The sequence below is a fragment of the Planococcus citri genome, chromosome 4, assembly GCF_950023065.1.
Source record: "Planococcus citri chromosome 4, ihPlaCitr1.1, whole genome shotgun sequence".
Classification (NCBI taxonomy): domain Eukaryota; kingdom Metazoa; phylum Arthropoda; class Insecta; order Hemiptera; family Pseudococcidae; genus Planococcus; species Planococcus citri.
In genome coordinates, this window is record NC_088680.1 from 56,564,762 (window position 1) to 56,574,405 (window position 9,644).

The following is a 9,644-nucleotide window of genomic DNA, read 5'->3' on the forward strand; positions in this document are numbered from 1 at the left end:
GAGATTTTTTAACAATTTTGGAAAAAACAAAACTTTTTGACTACCTTACCAAAAATTGAGAATTCTTGATATTTTTGGCAAAAATTAGGAGATTTTTACAACTCTGCGAACGCTTTATATACAGGTTCGTAGGTTCGTAATTTGCAAACCTGCGAACCAGTATATGAAGCGTTCCAAGGTTCGCAAATTGGCAAGTAAAAATTTTTACGAGTCCAAAGTACGATAATGCGAACACAGCAATAGTGTAATTTCAAGTTTGCAAGTTACGAACCTGCGAACAAGGTATGGTAGTATTTGTAGGTTCGCAAGTTGCGACACTACGAACTAGTATATGAAGCGTTCGCAGGTACGCAAATTGGCCAGTAAAAATTTTTACTTTATAATGACTTGGTGCCAAATTGCGAACCTGCGAACGCTTCATATACAGGTTCGTAGTGTCGCAACTTGCGAACCTACAAATACTACCATACCTTGTCAGCAGGTTCGTAACTTGCGAACTTAAAATTACACTGTTGCTGTGTTCGCATTATCGTACTTTGGACTCGTAAAAATGTTCACTCGCCAATTTGCGAACCTACGAACGCTTCATGTATGTACTAGTTCGTAGGGTTGCAACTTGCGAACCTACGAATTGACAATTTTTGGCAATCAAGTGAGTATGTTTGCAATTTCGGGCCAAAAAAAAACACAATTTTTGGAAAAAAGCAAGACATCAATAATTTTAGAAAAAGGACGTTATTTGGTAGATTTTTGGCAAAAAAGCGAGACTTACGAAAAATTTTTGAAAAAAAATCGAAAACAAGAATTCTTGGCAAATTTGCTAAAGATGAAAAATTTTTGCCAAAAAGCAAGAATCTAATTGGGACTTATTGTAGATTTTGGCCAAAAATTATAATTTTTTGACATTTTGGCAAAAATCAGGGCTTTTTGACAATGTTATCAAAAATGAGAAATTTTCGTTAGTTTTGGCCCCAAAATCCCGGCTTTTTTACAATTTTAGAGAAAATGGGTCATTTTGGGAAATCAGGCTTTCGACAATATTAGTGTTTCTGGCAATTTTGCAAAAAATTTAATGCTTTTTGACAATTTTGACAAATATTAAGACTTTTTGACTATTTTGGCTGCAAATAGTCGGACTTTCTGGCAATTCTGGAAAAAAGAGAATTTTCGGCAATTTTATTCGCATGTACATGAAATATTCGGGACAACATTGGTGAAAAAATGGGATTTTTGTTTGATGATTCTAGAACGTACGAATTTCATACAAGGGAAAAATAAATTCGTTTTCAGCGAATTTTTTTTTACAGTTTCAGTAAAAATTACAACTGTTTTAGCAACTTTTACCAAAAACATAACTTTTTTGGCAATTTTGTAACAAAAAAAAAAAAAAAAAAAAAACAGAGGACTTTATTCTAAAAACGCCAACTTTTCAACTGATAATTAATTCAAAAGTTAGCATTTTTGAATTTTCATCCTCGTAAACTCAAAAAATCCCAACTTTCCAACCCTCCCGCTTGCTTCGCCCCTGCCCCCACCCCACCCTTTACTAAGCCGAGCCATAGATACTAAGTATGAAAAAAAAAGTGATTTAAAATTTATTCAATCTGAAAGTTGAAACGATGAAAATATAACAGTGTAATTTTGTAATGTATCCTTCAATTTAAAAAAAAATCCTTTCAATCAATTTTCATCTACATTTATTTATTTAAAAAAAAAAAAAAAAAAAAACATTCAATTTATGTACTAAATTACAATAGGGTGTCTAACAAAATTCCCAGACAAAAAAATCATGACTTTGAATTTGCGAGGAATTTTTTTTCAATTTGTTGGAATTTTCAAGTGTGTTTCGAGCAAATAATTATTCGCTATTTTGGTTGATTCGACGTGGTAGGTATTATTTTGTCCAATAATATTTTTTCAAGCTGAAAGAAAAAATTTTCAATTCTTTTAAATTTTTTTCCATGTTTAATGTCATCTTTCTCCCTCCATTTTTGTTGGTTCTTTTTCAAAACGATTGATTTTCGTTTTCATTCGTAGAGTGGTGAATTTGCTATTAACAATCATTTTCGAATGGGCTCCCATAAGGTTTTGAAGCACATCCTCCCCTCCAAAGAATTTAAATTCAAACAAATCGTTATCCCGCAGTAACTTTGGCACATCGATTAACACGTTTTCAAGAATGCTGAACACGAAAATGACCTCAATTTTCCAATTGAACCGCCTTACCCAGACCGTCCACATTTACTGGGTCAATTTTTAAGGGGGTGAGGTTTTTTGGATATTTTTTTCCTTTTTTTCCGAAATTACGTAACTATCAAAGAAAGGCAAAGTCATGAATCTTGAAAAATTCTTCCTATAATTATTGATTTGAAGGGTGTGAGTACAATTGTGAATTAAAGAATTGAAAAAAAGAAAAACTGTAAGTTCAGAAATCCATCTTGGAGACTCCACAACTGCCCAAATCCACCTATAAGCAGTTCAGAAGGTCAAAATTAGCATGCTACTTTTAAACACCTAAATTGTGTAGTAGTGTGGGGTGTTACTGCACTTGCCACTTGGGTGGACTAACTGCTACATGTATCGAAGATGCTACTTGGTGGTACAATTAAGGGTAGCTATCTCCGATGGGGGAAGAATGTCGGGAAACACTCTTTTACTAGGCCAAGGCTGAGGTACAGCTGCTGAGATCGTAGAACGAACGCGACACAAATAAGTTGATACCGGAGGTACTTTAAGACGCTTTATTACGTGTGTCAGAGACAGCTTCTCTACTAGAATCTGCTCTGTTAATACATATAAAAGACTACACGAAATATACAAGCGAATGAGTAAAGACACGATTACTACAGTATAAAAACAAGTCCCTAAGTTGAGCTTACTCATCTGCATAGCAGGTATTCAGTCTCAACGTTGTGTAGCAAAGCTAACGAAAAACATACTGATGCTGCTTTCACAGCATCCGATCAGTGAAGCTTCTTCGAACTACACCGCCAGATCGCGCCGCTAATGGAGCTGCGCGATGCTACGTATGTGGGCTCACAACTTCCACTTATGGTGGTAGCTGCGGGCGCACGACCTACCGGTACAATTGGACCATATTTTGATCATGAGTCAAGTTGAAATTACCAAAAGTTACCAGAATTGAAGAAAATAAAATTCAGCCCCTGAAATTAGATATGATTTACTAAATTCAGTCTCATATACCTACATTTTTCAAGTTTCTAAAATAAAAATTTTGCTTACAAACTCGGGCCCATTTCATGATTTTTTTTGAAAGTTTAGGCACCTCACCAATAAATAAGAGAACAACAAAACTATGAAAGTCGGAAGAAATCATGCAAACTTGATTTCTTATTTAAGTACAAACTTCATTTTTGAAGAAAAAAATGAAAACTTCACTTTTGAACAGAAAAATATGTACAAACGATTTTAATTTTTGAAGGAAAACTTAGAGCTACGTTTTTGAAGGGAAGATGAAAACTTCATGGGAAAAAGGCTATTAAATTTTGCTGTAAAAAAAAGTCTTGTGTGAAAAACCTTTCCAAAAAAAATTCTTCAGAAGAGAAAAACCCTCCTTCAAATTGTTCATCACAAAATTAAATTGGGGGAGAGACTTTTTTGAAGATTGAAGCTTGTGGAAAAATTCTGAAATTCTGTATGTACGCAACTCATTTTTGAATTCAATTTAAAAAAACATACTCCTTGCTATAAAGGAGGAAGGGGATGTGTAAAATTTTCAGGAAACCCTCATTTCTTGCCATGGATAAACTAGAGTTTGGTAGGTACTATGAATTTCAGAAAAATGGGAAAAAAATATTAACAATAGGCTATTATGCTAAGGTATTAAAAAAACTGTCTTAAATTTTCAAAAATGGCCGAATCTGAGAACCTCAATTTGTTGATCTGTAATCTGAACAAATTTATTATTTTGGATCAAGATTTGATCCAATCAACAACCAAATTATAGGTAAAATATCTACATCTTAAGCTACATATTACATTCGTATGAAAAAAAATCCTGGTTCCAAAAGCATGGCAGCTTGCCCCGATACCTTTTTTTTTTATCGCCAGGTAAAATAAGTATACACAAAAAACCTAGTGGTAATTACGAATGGCTAACTTGGTGTATAATTTATTGTTTTATGCGTCAGCATTCTTATTTTATAAACCAGTTTAAGTTTTTCAGGCAGCTTGTACGTATTTATCTTATATAAGTATATTTTTTTTCCATCCTTACGTAGCTTCTATATCGAAGATATGGCCGTGTGAATAATATTAAAATGATGCCGCGCGCCTATGGTGTGGCGTACGATGATGTATTGGTTTGTAAAAGATTTCTTTACCCTGGTTCGTTAACGATATCTTTACTATGGTAATGGCATGTCGTTATCGGTGCTTTGAGCGACTCCGGCTCGGCTCCGGATGAAGATGCGCATTTGGTGGAGTTTTTCCATTATGTTTGCCAACGTGCAGTGCCCACAATGTAGATATCAGTAATGAGGTTTTCTTTTTCACTCCTCAACACCACCAAAGACCAATCAAAGGTACCGAAATTGGTACTCGAATACCAGCATCCTGCGGTGATGATCTGTGATGGTGTTTTAGACAAATCTCAAGAATGTGAATAGGCAACTTAATTAACCCGTCATCGTTTCGGTATTATTTATAACCTCGATCTCGAGCAGTAGCTTCGGACGAGTTTTTATTTTATTTTTTTCGTTTATTATCGCGTTTTATTTATTTATTTATTTTTTTGAATTCGTTTGCTGATGATATTCGAATGAAAAATAAAATGGACACTGAATAAAAATTTGATTAAGATTTGTACATATACATATTCATTTGACTGGTGAATCGACAAAATTTATAGGTATAGGTATGTACAAATACACAGATGTTTCGATGGATTTAGGGACGTAGCGAAGTGCTATTCTCAGGGGGGAGGAGAGGGGACAGAAATCATAAAATTCCCAGCTATTTGTAAATCATTTAAAAATTCCCAAATGTGTATTTGTGTAGTGCATTTAAAAAATTCTCATGCTGAATAATCAACCCCTGGCATCTGAAACTTGAAAAGGTGTGTACTTCAGTCAGATTACTGAAATTTCTCTCGTAAATTTTTAATGACGAAAATCAAATTGGCCAACAAAGAGTAAAATAACATAATTTTCCATATGTGTGAAATTTATTTTTCTGGATTTCATACTTTTCCGATTATTGTCGAGAGCTGCCCTCTGCTGAATAACCACCAAGAGTTACCATCTCCAGACTAATGCTAATTTTTTTACCCCACCTCCCCCCTCCACCAAAAAACAACTTTTCTGCATTTTCTCCGCTAGGCAGAGATGGAAAGCTAGATGACACTTTTGGCTTTATACAGGGTGTTCCAGAATAACCTTTCACTTTTGTTTTATTAGTAGCTCTGAGAGAAAAATGGTTACGGAAATTTTTTTATAACCAAAATGAAGTAGAAATGTGCCGTTTTTAGACCATATATTTGAGTTTTCATTATAAATTAAGTTTTAAAAATTATTCCACCAAGATGTTTTCCATCATTTTTGACACAATCGACCAAACGTTTTTTAAAATTATTGAACACTTTGTTGAGCATTTCTCTTCTAATCAGTCTTGATTCACGAATAATATTATCTAGGAGCTGTTTCAGAGTCCTAGGATCATCTTGATATACTTTTGACTTGAGGTAACCCCATAAAAAAAAATCACATGCTGAAAAATCAGGGGATCGAGGTGGCCATGAAATTTCTGTGTTCAGCGAAATTATTCGATGACCAAAATGCTCACGCAATAAAGAAATCGTGTCCGTTGCGGAATGACAGGTAGCGCCATCCTGTTGGAACCAATTAACTCTATACTTGTGTCTGCGTTTCAATTCAGGAATGAGAAACTCGTTTAACATTTTGCGATACCTCTCACCGTTCACCCTTTCATCAAACACATACGGTCCCACTATACCGAATTTAGCCACGCCCATCCAAACAGTCAACTTAGCGGAGTGTAGAGGTTTCTCGTGTATTATCATCGGATTCTCTGTCGACCAGTAGCGCATATTTTGTTTATTCACATCACCGTTTAGATAAAAATGAGCTTCATCAGTAAAGAGTAACGAGTTCAATGGAATCTCACCAGTATCAATTCTTGTAAGCATATCCTCGGCAAATGATTTTCTTCTCACAAAATCAGTTTTTTGTAACTTTTGAATGATTAAAATCTTATATGGATGGAAACTGAGGTCTTCAGATAAAATTCGTTGCAGAGAAGTTGGTTTGATTTTTAAATTTAACGCTCGTTTACGTATTGAAGTGGTAGGGGTAGTCTGTACTGAATGCCTTACTCGGTCCGTTGTTTCTGGCGTTCTTACTGATCTTTTCCGACCTGTAGGCTTATTTTTACAAGCATGAGCGGTTTTCTCGAAGTTTTTTACCCATAATTTCACTGTTGGCCTCGATGGCACTTCACTTTTACCGGTAAGTTTAAAATGTTTGCGGAAGGCACGAATTGCACTAATGTAAGAGTCATTATTTTTGAAAAAGGCCTTTACAATAAAAGCGCGCTGCACAGCCGTCCACTTCTCCATGGTAAAAAATTAATACTGAAACATAATTCGGCATGTGTTGGCTACCTGGAACCGCTTTTACCATTCCCCTAACACCATTTGAACGCAGATCAGTGCTCACCAAAATGTGAAAGGTTATTCTGGAACACCCTGTACATAGCTTTTGCCTTCTAAAAAATTTCTAAAACTTTAGCTTTGAACTTTTCAAATTTGTGAAACTTCTCAACAGCTAGCTTTTACCTTCCGAAAATTCTTGGGTTTTGGCTTTTAGCTTTCAGCTTTCAACTTCTTAATTTTTCTTAATGAGGCGAATTGAAAGGAAAGTGGAAACTCACAGCCATAATGAAAAAAACGAAAGAAAAAACTGAAACTAGGAGATCAGTAAAAAGTAGAAATTGAAAAATAACTCAAACTAAAACTGACTAAACGAATTTGCATAAAAGTCCCAAAAAAGCTGAAAAATAAAGCTTTTGGTTAGCTTTTAGCTTTTCAAATTATTGGTGCTGCTTTGGCTAGATTTCAGCTTTCAAAAAACCCTAAAAATCGTCGATCAATCTTCAGGGAGGGGGAAGATGACATTAAATGTGTAGAAAATTTTTTGAAAAGAATTGAAAATGTACTTGTTATCTGTTACCTGTTAGGTCATTTTATACTGCTACATTAGTGAAAGAAGGTTGGATTTTTGGAAAAAGGAGAGTAAGACTGAAGGGTTTTGAGCTATTTCAGGTAGAGTTTTAGGAAGGTTTAGTGACTTTCTTAAATTGGTATGATCTTGACAGGTGAGTAAGATGTGGGAGATAGCGAGTTGGACTTTACATGTAGAGCATATTGGTGGGGATTCTTTTTTGAACAGATGAGAGTGGGTGAGGAGGGTATGGCCTGTACATACAGGGTATAAGGCAATAGCCTGCTTCCTGGGCAAATCTTGAATGTTGGTGGTGTGACTTTGGCTAGTAATTAACCTTGAACATATGGCTTCCATCACATCAGACACAGGGACAGGTGTTTCTGGTACTCGATTGCACCTATTGCCAACTGCGGAGATCATGTTGTAATGATGAAATGACCGTCAAGTTGGTCTACCCTGAGTAGCCCTGAGAGGAATTGCTTTATAGAGTTTACAATTTACATTCATGATACTGGGTACGCTCAAGGGAGAGCTTTAGAGATTTCATAGGTTCATGTGACAAGGGCTACTTTTGCAATGAGCTCCTCAATTATTAAGGAAAATTGGAAATTTATAAAGAAAAGTAGCCTACCTAGTTGTAAAACTTGTAAATTGTGGGAAAATTGTAGAAAAATCTTTAAATTTTTTGAAAAAAGTTATGATTTTTATTTTGTTGAGAGAATATTTTCCAAGCATTTGAGAATATTCGCGAATATGCGAGAACATTCTCAGATTATGCGCATTGAGAATATTCTCAGGCCAACACTAGTTGTGAGAGATGGAATTTAGTGAATCTGTGAAGATTACAACTTTGTCGAGTCTGCTCTTAATTACCATGTTTAAAGATGTAAGTAAGTATAGCATATAGTTCACATGAAAGAATACTGAACAAGCACAGAAGCGGAAATCACAAAACTTCGCTATCACAAAAAATGACTGCACAACCACAGCAATCCGTGGATTTCAATTTTTGACCCATCGGTGTAAAACGAAATGAAATCATTATACTGAGCAATAAAGTTATTGATGATTTGAGTATTGAGTTGAGTGTGTTTAAGTAATAATATATCATATATCAAATGAGAGAATATTTTTCTTAGTTTTTGTAGGATTTTCTGGATTGAATGGGGGAAGGGGATATAGCTGAATGGAGTTTAGAATGGAATAGGCTTTATGGAGATATGAGTCATAAGCATATGGGAGATTGGGATTAATTTTTGAGTCTATGCTCTATAGTGAGAGGGAGACGGTCGACAGTTTTTTTTTCACTTTGAAAAAATATTATTGGACGGAATAATTCTTCGAATCAACCAAAACATTGAATACGGTAAGTGCAACTAATTACGCCACGTTGGCAATTATGCCACTACCGCAGTTCTCATAGTAAACGGGTAGATGGCGCCGTGTGACGATTTTTAGGTGATTGTACTGTTAAAGCCAAGGTAGGAAAACCAAAAATATCCCCGGATCGGATAATTTTCTGATCTGTGGCCTGTGGCTCGCCGTTTTTGTAAATTTGATGCCAAAAAAACCCATCATGTTAAATTTACCACAGTTTGGAAACGTGCTGTAATTTGTAATAAGGGGGAAAAAATTTTTTGGAGATATGTTTCCTATAGTAAATTTAATGACGATTTCAATGCGATAAACAGTTTTTTGTCATTTCTCAATGTAAGTATCGAAATGTTGAAAAATATACAAAAGTACCAATGCTGAAAATTACGCCACTTTAACAAAACTCTTTCAGGACTTTCACATATTTGACCAAAATGCTAAGAAATAATTTTTAGCGATGTTTTTATCAATACAGTGGAGTCTCAATAACTCAAACTCCGTTAACTCAAAAACTCCGATAACTCGAAGCAAAGTCTGTTTCCCTTCAACTCTCCATAAGACTCAATGTAAAATTCACTTCTTTACCTCGAAGTAAAAAGTCCAAAAACTCCGATAACTCGAAGTAAAATTTTTGAAAAAGACAAGAAAAACCTCTGTAAGTCGAACATTGCCAACGTTTTGCCTCTATAACTCGAATTTCTAGTTGAAAACACTTGTAAATTTGAATCTCATTGATACAAAACTCTTTCACATTCACATATCGGTTATCTTCAATGGTACCTATTGTACAATCTCATTCCATACTCCATACTTTAATCTTTTTGACCAGGTATAATACGTGTTTCCATTTCATTCTAGGAAAAAAACACTCATTCTAATTCAAAACTTCGCTAACTCAAAATATACCAAAATTAACCTCTATAACTCGAACTCCGATAACTCGAAAACTCCAATAACTCGAAGTCAACTCCTTCTCCCTTCAGCTTCGAGTTATCGAGACTCCACTCTAATTTTAAATAATTTTTTTTGGTGGTGGGGGGAGAGTGGCGGAATTACCTGCATATGTTG